Here is a 13,912-nt window from a genome sequence, read left to right as displayed (position 1 = left end):
GGGTTAACAAGCAGCAGACCCGGATTTTCCACCATGCCCAGTATAGATATGTAATACACACAGCGACAAGGTGTATACCATTACTAGGGACAAAGAGCTCACGCCTGCAGCACCCGTGACTCCCTGTCAAGAGACCTCGTTGGCATGGCAGAAAGGCCCTTTATGCTGAGCAAGAATTTACCTCCATAACTCATCCCAGATTCAAGACCAAAAGTCCCATTAGTGAGTGATCTCAACAGTGTGACCGCCCTTACAGTACAGAGCTCTATAGTGTGACCGCTGTTACAGTACAGAGCTCTATAGTGTGACCGCTCTTACAGTACGGAGCTCTATAGTGTGACCGCTCTTACAGTACAGAGCTCTATAGTGACCGCCCTTACAGTACAGAGCTCTATAGTGTGACCGCTGTTACAGTACAGAGCTCTATAGTGTGACCGCCCTTACAGTACAGAGCTCTATAGTGTGACCGCTCTTACAGTACAGAGCTCTATAGTGACCGCTCTTACAGTATAGAGCTCTATAGTGACCGCTCTTACAGTACAGAGCTCTATAGCGTGACCGCTCTTACAGTACAGAGCTCTATAGTGTGACCGCTCTTACAGTACAGAGCTCTATAGTGTGACCGCTGTTACAGTACAGAGCTCTATAGTGTGACCGCTGTTACAGTACAGAGCTCTATAGTGTGACTGCTCTTACAGTACAGAGCTCTATAGTGTGACCGCTCTTACAGTACAGAGCTCTATAGTGACCGCCCTTACAGTACAGAGCTCTATAGTGTGACCGCTGTTACAGTACAGAGCTCTATAGTGTGACCGCCCTTACAGTACAGAGCTCTATAGTGTGACCGCTCTTACAGTACAGAGCTCTATAGTGACCGCTCTTACAGTATAGAGCTCTATAGTGACCGCTCTTACAGTACAGAGCTCTATAGCGTGACCGCTCTTACAGTACAGAGCTCTATAGTGACCGCTCTTACAGTACAGAGCTCTATAGTGTGACCGCTCTTACAGTACAGAGCTCTATAGTGACCGCTCTTACAGTACAGAGCTCTATAGTGTGACCGCTCTTACAGTACAGAGCTCTATAGTGTGACCGCCCTTACAGTACAGAGCTCTATAGTGTGACCGCTCTTACAGTACAGAGCTCTATAGTGTGACCGCTCTTACAGGACAGAGCTCTATAGTGTGACCGCCCTTACAGTACAGAGCCCTATAGTGTGACCGCTCTTACAATACAGAGCTCTATAGTGTAACCGCTCTTACAGTACTGAGCTCTATAGTGTGACCGCCCTTACAGTACAGAGCTCTATAGTGTGACCGCTCTTACAGTACAGAGCTCTATAATGTGACCGCTCTTACAGTACACAGCTCTATAGTGTGACCGCTCTTACAGTACACAGCTCTATAGTGTGACCGCTCTTACAGTACACAGCTCTATAGTGTGAGCGCTCTTACAGTACACAGCTCTATAGTGTGACCGCTCTTACAGTACAGAGCTCTATAGTGTGACCGCTCTTACAGTACAGAGCTCTATAGTGTGACCGCCCTTACAGTACAGAGCTCTATAGTGTGACCGCCCTTACAGTACAGAACTCTATAGTGTGACCGCCCTTACAGTAGAGCTCTATAGTGTGACCGCTCTTACAGTACAGAGCTCTATAGTGTGACCGCTCTTACAGTACAGAGCTCTATAGGGTGACCGCCCTTACAGTACAGAGCTCTATAGTGTGACCGCTCTTACAGTACAGAGCTCTATAGTGTGACCGCTCTTACAGTACAGAGCTCTATAGTGTGACCGCTCTTACAGTACAGAGCTCTATAGTGTGACCGCTCTTACAGTACACAGCTCTATAGTGTGACCGCTCTTACAGTACACAGCTCTATAGTGTGACCGCTCTTACAGTACAGAGCTCTATAGTGTTACCGCTCTTACAGTACATAGCTCTATAGTGTGACCGCTCTTACAGTACAGAGCTCTATAGTGTGACCGCTCTTACAGTACAGAGCTCTATAGTGTGACCGCTCTTACAGTACAGAGCTCTATAGTGTGACCGCCCTTACAGTACAGAGCTCTATAGTGTGATCGCTCTTACAGTACGGAGCTCTATAGTGTGACCGCTCTTACAGTACAGAGCTCTATTGTGTGACCGCTCTTACAGTACAGAGCTCTATAGTGTGACCGCTCTTACAGTACAGAGCTCTATAGTGTGACTGCTCTTACAGTACACAGCTCTATAGTGTGACCGCTCTTACAGTACAGAGGTCTATAGTGTGACCGCTCTTACAGTACAGAGCTCTATAGTGTGACCGCTCTTACAGTACAGAGCTCTATAGTGTGACCGCTCTTACAGTACAGAGCTCTATAGTGTGACCGCTCTTACAGTACAGAGCTCTATAGTGTGACCGCTCTTACAGTACACAGCTCTATAGTGTGACCGCTCTTACAGTACAGAGCTCTATAGTGTGACCGCTCTTACAGTACAGAGCTCTATAGTGTGACCGCTCTTACAGTACATAGCTCTATAGTGTGACCGCTCTTACAGTACAGAGCTCTATAGTGTGACCGCTCTTACAGTACAGAGCTCTATAGTGTGACCGCTCTTACAGTACAGAGCTCTATAGTGTGACCGCCCTTACAGTACAGAGCTCTATAGTGTGATCGCTCTTACAGTACGGAGCTCTATAGTGTGACCGCTCTTACAGTACAGAGCTCTATTGTGTGACCGCTCTTACAGTACAGAGCTCTATAGTGTGACCGCTCTTACAGTACAGAGCTCTATAGTGTGACTGCTCTTACAGTACACAGCTCTATAGTGTGACCGCTCTTACAGTACAGAGCTCTATAGTGTGACCGCTCTTACAGTACAGAGCTCTATAGTGTGACCGCTCTTACAGTACACAGCTCTATAGTGTGACCGCTCTTATAGTACAGAGCTCTATAGTGTGACCGCTCTTACAGTACAGAGCTCTATAGTGTGACCGCTCTTACAGTACAGAGCTCTATAGTGTGACCGCTCTTACAGTACAGAGCTCTATAGTGTGACCGCTCTTACAGTAGAGCTCTATAGTGTGACCGCTCTTACAGTACAGAGCTCTATAGTGTGACCGCTGTTACGGTACAGAGCTCTATAGTGTGACCAATCTTACAGTACAGAGCTCTATAGTGTGACCGCTCTTATAGTACAGAGATCTATAGTGTGACCGCTCTTACAGTACAGAGCTCTATAGTGTGATCGCTCTTACAGTAAGGAGCTCTATAGTGTGACCGCTCTTATAGTACAGAGCTCTATAGTGTGACCGCTCTTACAGTACAGAGCTCTATAGTGTGACCGCTCTTACAGTACGGAGCTCTATAGTGTGACCGCTCTTACAGTACGGAGCTCTACAGTGTGACCGCTCAAGTAGTACAGAGCTCTATAGTGTGACCGCTCTTACAGTACAGAGCTCTATAGTGTGACCGCTCTTACAGTACACAGCTCTATAGTGTGACCGCTCTTACAGTACAGAGCTCTATAGTGTGACCGCTCTTACAGTACAGAGCATTATAGTGTGACCGCTCTTACAGTACAGAGCTCTATAGTGTGACCGCTCTTACAGTACACAGCTCTATAGTGTGACTGCTCTTACAGTACAGAGCTCTATAGTGTGACCGCTCTTACAGTACAGAGCTCTATAGTGTGACCGCTCTTACAGTACAGAGCTCTATAGTGTGACCGCTCTTACAGTACACAGCTCTATAGTGTGACCGCTCTTATAGTACAGAGCTCTACAGTGTGACCGCTCTTACAGTACAGAGTTCTATAGTGTGACCGCTCTTACAGTACAGAGCTCTATAGTGTGACCACTCTTACAGTAGAGCTCTATAGTGTGACTGCTCTTACAGTACAGAGCTCTATAGTGTGACCGCTGTTACGGTACAGAGCTCTATAGTGTGACCAATCTAACAGTACAGAGCTCTATAGTGTGACCACTCTTATAGTACAGAGCTCTATAGTGTGACCGCTCTTACAGTACAGAGCTCTATAGTGTGACCGCTCTTACAGTACGGAGCTCTATAGTGTGACCGCTCTTACAGTACAGAGCTCTATAGTGTGATCGCTCTTACAGTACGGAGCTCTATAGTGTGACCGCTCTTACAGTACAGAGCTCTATTGTGTGACCGCTCTTACAGTACAGAGCTCTATAGTGTGACCGCTCTTACAGTACAGAGCTCTATAGTGTGACCGCTCTTACAGTACGGAGCTCTATAGTGTGACCGCTCTTATAGTACAGAGCTCTATAGTGTGACCGCTCTTACAGTACACAGCTCTATAGTGTGACCGCTCTTACAGTACAGAGCTCTATAGTGTGACCGCTCTTACAGTACAGAGCTCTATAGTGTGACCGCTCTTACAGTACAGAGCTCCATAGTGTGACCGCTCTTACAGTACAGAGCTCTATAGTGTGACCGCTCTTACAATACAGAGCTCTATAGTGTGACCGCTCTTACAGTACACAGCTCTATAGTGTGACCGCTCTTATAGTACGGAGCTCTATAGTGTGACCGCTCTTATAGTACAGAGCTCTATAGTGTGACCGCTCTTACAGTACAGAGCTCTATAGTGTGACCGCTCTTACAGTACACAGCTCTATAGTGTGACCGCTCTTACAGTACGGAGCTCTATAGTGTGACCGCTCTTATAGTACAGAGCTCTATAGTGTGACCGCTCTTACAGTACAGAGCTCTATAGTGTGACCGCTCTTACAGTACACAGCTCTATAGTGTGACCGCTCTTACAGTACAGAGCTCTATAGTGTGACCGCTCTTACAGTACAGAGCTCTATAGTGTGATCGCTCTTACAGTACGGAGCTCTATAGTGTGACCGCTCTTATAGTACAGAGCTCTATAGTGTGACCGCTCTTACAGTACAGAGCTCTATAGTGTGACCGCTCTTACAGTACGGAGCTCTATAGTGTGACCGCTCTTACAGTACGGAGCTCTATAGTGTGACCGCTCTTATAGTACAGAGCTCTATAGTGTGACCGCTCTTACAATACAGAGCTCTATAGTGTGACCGCTCTTACAGTACACAGCTCTATAGTGTGACCGCTCTTATAGTACAGAGCTCTATAGTGTGACCGCTCTTACAGTACAGAGCTCTATAGTGTGACCACTCTTACAGTAGAGCTCTATAGTGTGACTGCTCTTACAGTACAGAGCTCTATAGTGTGACCGCTGTTACGGTACAGAGCTCTATAGTGTGACCAATCTTACAGTACAGAGCTCTATAGTGTGACCACTCTTATAGTACAGAGCTCTATAGTGTGACCGCTCTTACAGTACAGAGCTCTATAGTGTGACCGCTCTTACAGTACAGAGCTCTATAGTGTGACCGCTCTTACAGTACAGAGCTCTATAGTGTGACCGCCCTTACAGTACAGAGCTCTATAGTGTGATCGCTCTTACAGTACGGAGCTCTATAGTGTGACCGCTCTTACAGTACAGAGCTCTATTGTGTGACCGCTCTTACAGTACAGAGCTCTATAGTGTGACCGCTCTTACAGTACAGAGCTCTAAAGTGTGACCGCTCTTACAGTACGGAGCTCTATAGTGTGACCGCTCTTATAGTACAGAGCTCTATAGTGTGACTGCTCTTACAGTACACAGCTCTATAGTGTGACCGCTCTTACAGTACAGAGCTCTATAGTGTGACCGCTCTTACAGTACAGAGCTCTATAGTGTGACCGCTCTTACAGTACACAGCTCTATAGTGTGACCGCTCTTATAGTACAGAGCTCTATAGTGTGACCGCTCTTACAGTACAGAGCTCTATAGTGTGACCGCTCTTACAGTACAGAGCTCTATAGTGTGACCGCTCTTACAGTACAGAGCTCTATAGTGTGACCGCTCTTACAGTAGAGCTCTATAGTGTGACCGCTCTTACAGTACAGAGCTCTATAGTGTGACCGCTGTTACGGTACAGAGCTCTATAGTGTGACCAATCTTACAGTACAGAGCTCTATAGTGTGACCGCTCTTATAGTACAGAGATCTATAGTGTGACCGCTCTTACAGTACAGAGCTCTATAGTGTGATCGCTCTTACAGTACGGAGCTCTATAGTGTGACCGCTCTTACAGTACAGAGCACTATAGTGTGACCGCTCTTACAGTACGGAGCTCTATAGTGTGACCGCTCTTACAGTACGGAGCTCTACAGTGTGACCGCTCAAGTAGTACAGAGCTCTATAGTGTGACCGCTCTTACAGTACAGAGCTCTATAGTGTGACCGCTCTTACAGTACAGAGCTCTATAGTGTGACCGCTCTTACAGTACAGAGCTCTATAGTGTGACCGCTCTTACAGTACAGAGCTCTATAGTGTGACCGCTCTTACAGTAGAGCTCTATAGTGTGACCGCTCTTACAGTACAGAGCTCTATAGTGTGACCGCTGTTACGGTACAGAGCTCTATAGTGTGACCAATCTTACAGTACAGAGCTCTATAGTGTGACCGCTCTTATAGTACAGAGATCTATAGTGTGACCGCTCTTACAGTACAGAGCTCTATAGTGTGATCGCTCTTACAGTAAGGAGCTCTATAGTGTGACCGCTCTTATAGTACAGAGCTCTATAGTGTGACCGCTCTAACAGTACAGAGCTCTATAGTGTGACCGCTCTTACAGTACGGAGCTCTATAGTGTGACCGCTCTTACAGTACGGAGCTCTACAGTGTGACCGCTCAAGTAGTACAGAGCTCTATAGTGTGACCGCTCTTACAGTACAGAGCTCTATAGTGTGACCGCTCTTACAGTACACAGCTCTATAGTGTGACCGCTCTTACAGTACAGAGCTCTATAGTGTGACCGCTCTTACAGTACAGAGCATTATAGTGTGACCGCTCTTACAGTACAGAGCTCTATAGTGTGACCGCTCTTACAGTACACAGCTCTATAGTGTGACTGCTCTTACAGTACAGAGCTCTATAGTGTGACCGCTCTTACAGTACAGAGCTCTATAGTGTGACCGCTCTTACAGTACAGAGCTCTATAGTGTGACCGCTCTTACAGTACACAGCTCTATAGTGTGACCGCTCTTATAGTACAGAGCTCTACAGTGTGACCGCTCTTACAGTACAGAGTTCTATAGTGTGACCGCTCTTACAGTACAGAGCTCTATAGTGTGACCACTCTTACAGTAGAGCTCTATAGTGTGACTGCTCTTACAGTACAGAGCTCTATAGTGTGACCGCTGTTACGGTACAGAGCTCTATAGTGTGACCAATCTAACAGTACAGAGCTCTATAGTGTGACCACTCTTATAGTACAGAGCTCTATAGTGTGACCGCTCTTACAGTACAGAGCTCTATAGTGTGACCGCTCTTACAGTACGGAGCTCTATAGTGTGACCGCTCTTACAGTACAGAGCTCTATAGTGTGATCGCTCTTACAGTACGGAGCTCTATAGTGTGACCGCTCTTACAGTACAGAGCTCTATTGTGTGACCGCTCTTACAGTACAGAGCTCTATAGTGTGACCGCTCTTACAGTACAGAGCTCTATAGTGTGACCGCTCTTACAGTACGGAGCTCTATAGTGTGACCGCTCTTATAGTACAGAGCTCTATAGTGTGACCGCTCTTACAGTACAGAGCTCTATAGTGTGACCGCTCTTACAGTACACAGCTCTATAGTGTGACCGCTCTTACAGTACGGAGCTCTATAGTGTGACCGCTCTTATAGTACAGAGCTCTATAGTGTGACCGCTCTTACAGTACAGAGCTCTATAGTGTGACCACTCTTATAGTACAGAGCTCTATAGTGTGACCGCTCTTACAGTACAGAGCTCTATAGTGTGACCGCTCTTACAGTACGGAGCTCTATAGTGTGACCGCTCTTACAGTACAGAGCTCTATAGTGTGATCGCTCTTACAGTACGGAGCTCTATAGTGTGACCGCTCTTACAGTACAGAGCTCTATTGTGTGACCGCTCTTACAGTACAGAGCTCTATAGTGTGACCGCTCTTACAGTACAGAGCTCTATAGTGTGACCGCTCTTACAGTACGGAGCTCTATAGTGTGACCGCTCTTATAGTACAGAGCTCTATAGTGTGACCGCTCTTACAGTACACAGCTCTATAGTGTGACCGCTCTTACAGTACAGAGCTCTATAGTGTGACCGCTCTTACAGTACAGAGCTCTATAGTGTGACCGCTCTTACAGTACAGAGCTCCATAGTGTGACCGCTCTTACAGTACAGAGCTCTATAGTGTGACCGCTCTTACAATACAGAGCTCTATAGTGTGACCGCTCTTACAGTACACAGCTCTATAGTGTGACCGCTCTTATAGTACGGAGCTCTATAGTGTGACCGCTCTTATAGTACAGAGCTCTATAGTGTGACCGCTCTTACAGTACAGAGCTCTATAGTGTGACCGCTCTTACAGTACACAGCTCTATAGTGTGACCGCTCTTACAGTACGGAGCTCTATAGTGTGACCGCTCTTATAGTACAGAGCTCTATAGTGTGACCGCTCTTACAGTACAGAGCTCTATAGTGTGACCGCTCTTACAGTACACAGCTCTATAGTGTGACCGCTCTTACAGTACAGAGCTCTATAGTGTGACCGCTCTTACAGTACAGAGCTCTATAGTGTGATCGCTCTTACAGTACGGAGCTCTATAGTGTGACCGCTCTTATAGTACAGAGCTCTATAGTGTGACCGCTCTTACAGTACAGAGCTCTATAGTGTGACCGCTCTTACAGTACGGAGCTCTATAGTGTGACCGCTCTTACAGTACGGAGCTCTATAGTGTGACCGCTCTTATAGTACAGAGCTCTATAGTGTGACCGCTCTTACAGTACAGAGCTCTATAGTGTGACCGCTCTTACAGTACACAGCTCTATAGTGTGACCGCTCTTACAGTACAGAGCTCTATAGTGTGACCGCTCTTACAGTACAGAGCATTATAGTGTGACCGCTCTTACAGTACAGAGCTCTATAGTGTGACCGCTCTTACAGTACACAGCTCTATAGTGTGACTGCTCTTACAGTACAGAGCTCTATAGTGTGACCGCTCTTACAGTACAGAGCTCTATAGTGTGACCGCTCTTACAGTACAGAGCTCTATAGTGTGACCGCTCTTACAGTACACAGCTCTATAGTGTGACCGCTCTTACAGTACACAGCTCTATAGTGTGACCGCTCTTACAGTACAGAGCTCTATAGTGTGACCGCTCTTACAGTACAGAGCTCTATAGTGTGACCGCTCTTACAGTACATAGCTCTATAGTGTGACCGCTCTTACAGTACAGAGCTCTATAGTGTGACCGCTCTTACAGTACAGAGCTCTATAGTGTGACCGCTCTTACAGTACAGAGCTCTATAGTGTGACCGCTCTTACAGTACAGAGCTCTATTGTGTGACCGCTCTTACAGTACAGAGCTCTATAGTGTGACCGCTCTTACAGTACAGAGCTCTATAGTGTGACTGCTCTTACAGTACACAGCTCTATAGTGTGACCGCTCTTACAGTACAGAGCTCTATAGTGTGACCGCTCTTACAGTACAGAGCTCTATAGTGTGACCGCTCTTACAGTACACAGCTCTATAGTGTGACCGCTCTTATAGTACAGAGCTCTATAGTGTGACCGCTCTTACAGTACAGAGCTCTATAGTGTGACCGCTCTTACAGTACAGAGCTCTATAGTGTGACCGCTCTTACAGTACAGAGCTCTATAGTGTGACCGCTCTTACAGTAGAGCTCTATAGTGTGACCGCTCTTACAGTACAGAGCTCTATAGTGTGACCGCTGTTACGGTACAGAGCTCTATAGTGTGACCAATCTTACAGTACAGAGCTCTATAGTGTGACCGCTCTTATAGTACAGAGATCTATAGTGTGACCGCTCTTACAGTACAGAGCTCTATAGTGTGATCGCTCTTACAGTAAGGAGCTCTATAGTGTGACCGCTCTTATAGTACAGAGCTCTATAGTGTGACCGCTCTTACAGTACAGAGCTCTATAGTGTGACCGCTCTTACAGTACGGAGCTCTATAGTGTGACCGCTCTTACAGTACGGAGCTCTACAGTGTGACCGCTCAAGTAGTACAGAGCTCTATAGTGTGACCGCTCTTACAGTACAGAGCTCTATAGTGTGACCGCTCTTACAGTACACAGCTCTATAGTGTGACCGCTCTTACAGTACAGAGCTCTATAGTGTGACCGCTCTTACAGTACAGAGCATTATAGTGTGACCGCTCTTACAGTACAGAGCTCTATAGTGTGACCGCTCTTACAGTACACAGCTCTATAGTGTGACTGCTCTTACAGTACAGAGCTCTATAGTGTGACCGCTCTTACAGTACAGAGCTCTATAGTGTGACCGCTCTTACAGTACAGAGCTCTATAGTGTGACCGCTCTTACAGTACACAGCTCTATAGTGTGACCGCTCTTATAGTACAGAGCTCTATAGTGTGACCGCTCTTACAGTACAGAGCTCTATAGTGTGACCACTCTTACAGTAGAGCTCTATAGTGTGACTGCTCTTACAGTACAGAGCTCTATAGTGTGACCGCTGTTACGGTACAGAGCTCTATAGTGTGACCAATCTTACAGTACAGAGCTCTATAGTGTGACCACTCTTATAGTACAGAGCTCTATAGTGTGACCGCTCTTACAGTACAGAGCTCTATAGTGTGACCGCTCTTACAGTACAGAGCTCTATAGTGTGACCGCTCTTACAGTACAGAGCTCTATAGTGTGACCGCCCTTACAGTACAGAGCTCTATAGTGTGATCGCTCTTACAGTACGGAGCTCTATAGTGTGACCGCTCTTACAGTACAGAGCTCTATTGTGTGACCGCTCTTACAGTACAGAGCTCTATAGTGTGACCGCTCTTACAGTACAGAGCTCTAAAGTGTGACCGCTCTTACAGTACGGAGCTCTATAGTGTGACCGCTCTTATAGTACAGAGCTCTATGGTGTGACTGCTCTTACAGTACACAGCTCTATAGTGTGACCGCTCTTACAGTACAGAGCTCTATAGTGTGACCGCTCTTACAGTACAGAGCTCTATAGTGTGACCGCTCTTACAGTACACAGCTCTATAGTGTGACCGCTCTTATAGTACAGAGCTCTATAGTGTGACCGCTCTTACAGTACAGAGCTCTATAGTGTGACCGCTCTTACAGTAGAGCTCTATAGTGTGACCGCTCTTACAGTACAGAGCTCTATAGTGTGACCGCTGTTACGGTACAGAGCTCTATAGTGTGACCAATCTTACAGTACAGAGCTCTATAGTGTGACCGCTCTTATAGTACAGAGATCTATAGTGTGACCGCTCTTACAGTACAGAGCTCTATAGTGTGATCGCTCTTACAGTACGGAGCTCTATAGTGTGACCGCTCTTACAGTACAGAGCACTATAGTGTGACCGCTCTTACAGTACGGAGCTCTATAGTGTGACCGCTCTTACAGTACGGAGCTCTACAGTGTGACCGCTCAAGTAGTACAGAGCTCTATAGTGTGACCGCTCTTACAGTACAGAGCTCTATAGTGTGACCGCTCTTACAGTACACAGCTCTATAGTGTGACCGCTCTTACAGTACAGAGCATTATAGTGTGACCGCTCTTACAGTACAGAGCTCTATAGTGTGACCGCTCTTACAGTACACAGCTCTATAGTGTGACTGCTCTTACAGTACAGAGCTCTATAGTGTGACCGCTCTTACAGTACAGAGCTCTATAGTGTGACCGCTCTTACAGTACAGAGCTCTATAGTGTGACCGCTCTTACAGTACACAGCTCTATAGTGTGACCGCTCTTATAGTACAGAGCTCTATAGTGTGACCGCTCTTACAGTACACAGCTCTATAGTGTGACCGCTCTTACAGTACAGAGCTCTATAGTGTGATCGCTCTTACAGTACAGAGCTCTATAGTGTGACCTCTCTTACAGTACACAGCTCTATAGTGTGACCGCTCTTATAGTACAGAGCTCTATAGTGTGACCGCTCTTACAGTACAGAGTTCTATAGTGTGACCGCTCTTACAGTACAGAGCTCTATAGTGTGACCACTCTTACAGTAGAGCTCTATAGTGTGACTGCTCTTACAGTACAGAGCTCTATAGTGTGACCGCTGTTACGGTACAGAGCTCTATAGTGTGACCAATCTTACAGTACAGAGCTCTATAGTGTGACCGCTCTTATAGTACAGAGCTCTATAGTGTGACCGCTCTTACAGTACAGAGCTCTATAGTGTGACCGCTCTTACAGTACGGAGCTCTATAGTGTGACCGCTCTTACAGTACAGAGCTCTATAGTGTGACCGCTCTTACAGTACACTGCTCTATAGTGTGACCGCTCTTACAGTACAGAGCTCTATAGTGTGACCGCCCTTACAGTACAGAGCTCTATAGTGTGACCGCTCTTACAGTACACAGCTCTATAGTGTGACCGCTCTTACAGTACAGAGCTCTATAGTGTGATCGCTCTTACAGTACGGAGCTCTATAGTGTGACCGCTCTTACAGTACAGAGCTCTATTGTGTGACCGCTCTTACAGTACAGAGCTCTATAGTGTGACCGCTCTTACAGTACAGAGCTCTATAGTGTGACCGCTCTTACAGTACGGAGCTCTATAGTGTGACCGCTCTTATAGTACAGAGCTCTATAGTGTGACCGCTCTTACAGTACACAGCTCTATAGTGTGACCGCTCTTACAGTACAGAGCTCTATAGTGTGACCGCTCTTACAGTACAGAGCTCTATAGTGTGACCGCTCTTACAGTACAGAGCTCTATAGTGTGACCGCTCTTACAGTACACAGCTCTATAGTGTGACCGCTCTTACAGTACAGAGCTCTATAGTGTGACCGCTCTTACAGTACAGAGCTCTATAGTGTGACCGCTCTTACAGTAGAGCTCTATAGTGTGACCGCTCTTACAGTACAGAGCTCTATAGTGTGACCGCTGTTACGGTACAGAGCTCTATAGTGTGACCAATCTTACAGTACAGAGCTCTATAGTGTGACCGCTCTTATAGTACAGAGATCTATAGTGTGACCGCTCTTACAGTACAGAGCTCTATAGTGTGATCGCTCTTACAGTACGGAGCTCTATAGTGTGACCGCTCTTATAGTACAGAGCTCTATAGTGTGACCGCTCTTACAGTACAGAGCTCTATAGTGTGACCGCTCTTACAGTACAGAGCTCTATAGTGTGACCGCTCTTACAGTACAGAGCTCTATAGTGTGACCGCTCTTATAGTACGGAGCTCTATAGTGTGACCGCTCTTACAGTACGGAGCTCTATAGTGTGACCGCTCTTATAGTACGGAGCTCTATAGTGTGACCGCTCTTACAGTACGGAGCTCTATAGTGTGACCGCTCTTACAGTACGGAGCTCTATTGTGTGACCGCTCTTATAGTACAGAGCTCTATAGTGTGACCGCTCTTACAGTACAGAGCTCTATAGTGTGACCGCTCTTACAGTACGGAGCTCTATAGTGTGACCGCTCTTACAGTACACAGCTCTATAGTGTGACCGCTCTTACAGTACAGAGCTCTATAGTGTGACCGCTCTTACAGTACAGAGCATTATAGTGTGATCGCTCTTACAGTACGGAGCTCTATAGTGTGACCGCTCTTATAGTACAGAGTGTTGTGAAATTGGATTCTGGGCTCCCCCGGTGGTCACTTGTGGAATTGAACTTGTGTGCATCATCCCCTCTGTTCACCTGCTCCTATCAGGATGTGGGAGTCGCTATATAACCTTGCTCCTCTGTCAGTTTCTTGCCGGTCAACAATGTAATCAGAAGCCTTCTGTGCTTGTTCCTGCTACTAGACAACTCCCAGCTAAGTTGGACTTTTGTCCTTGTGTGTTTTTGCATTTTGTTCCTGTTCACAGCTGCTGTTTCGTTACTGTGTCTGGAAAGCTCTT

The 13,912-nt window shown here is 46.5% G+C and overlaps 1 protein-coding gene across 1 annotated transcript in view; it reads right to left on the bottom strand.

Annotated features, from left to right (window-relative positions):
* Window positions 1-13,912, bottom strand: part of PDE9A (phosphodiesterase 9A) — a 128,077-nt gene that overhangs the window by 92,496 nt on the left and 21,669 nt on the right. The gene's annotated exons all lie outside the window — the stretch shown is intronic.

The sequence above is a fragment of the Ranitomeya variabilis genome, chromosome 3 (assembly GCF_051348905.1).
Source record: "Ranitomeya variabilis isolate aRanVar5 chromosome 3, aRanVar5.hap1, whole genome shotgun sequence".
NCBI lineage: Eukaryota > Metazoa > Chordata > Amphibia > Anura > Dendrobatidae > Ranitomeya > Ranitomeya variabilis.
This window is presented reverse-complemented; position numbering and strand designations above follow the sequence as displayed.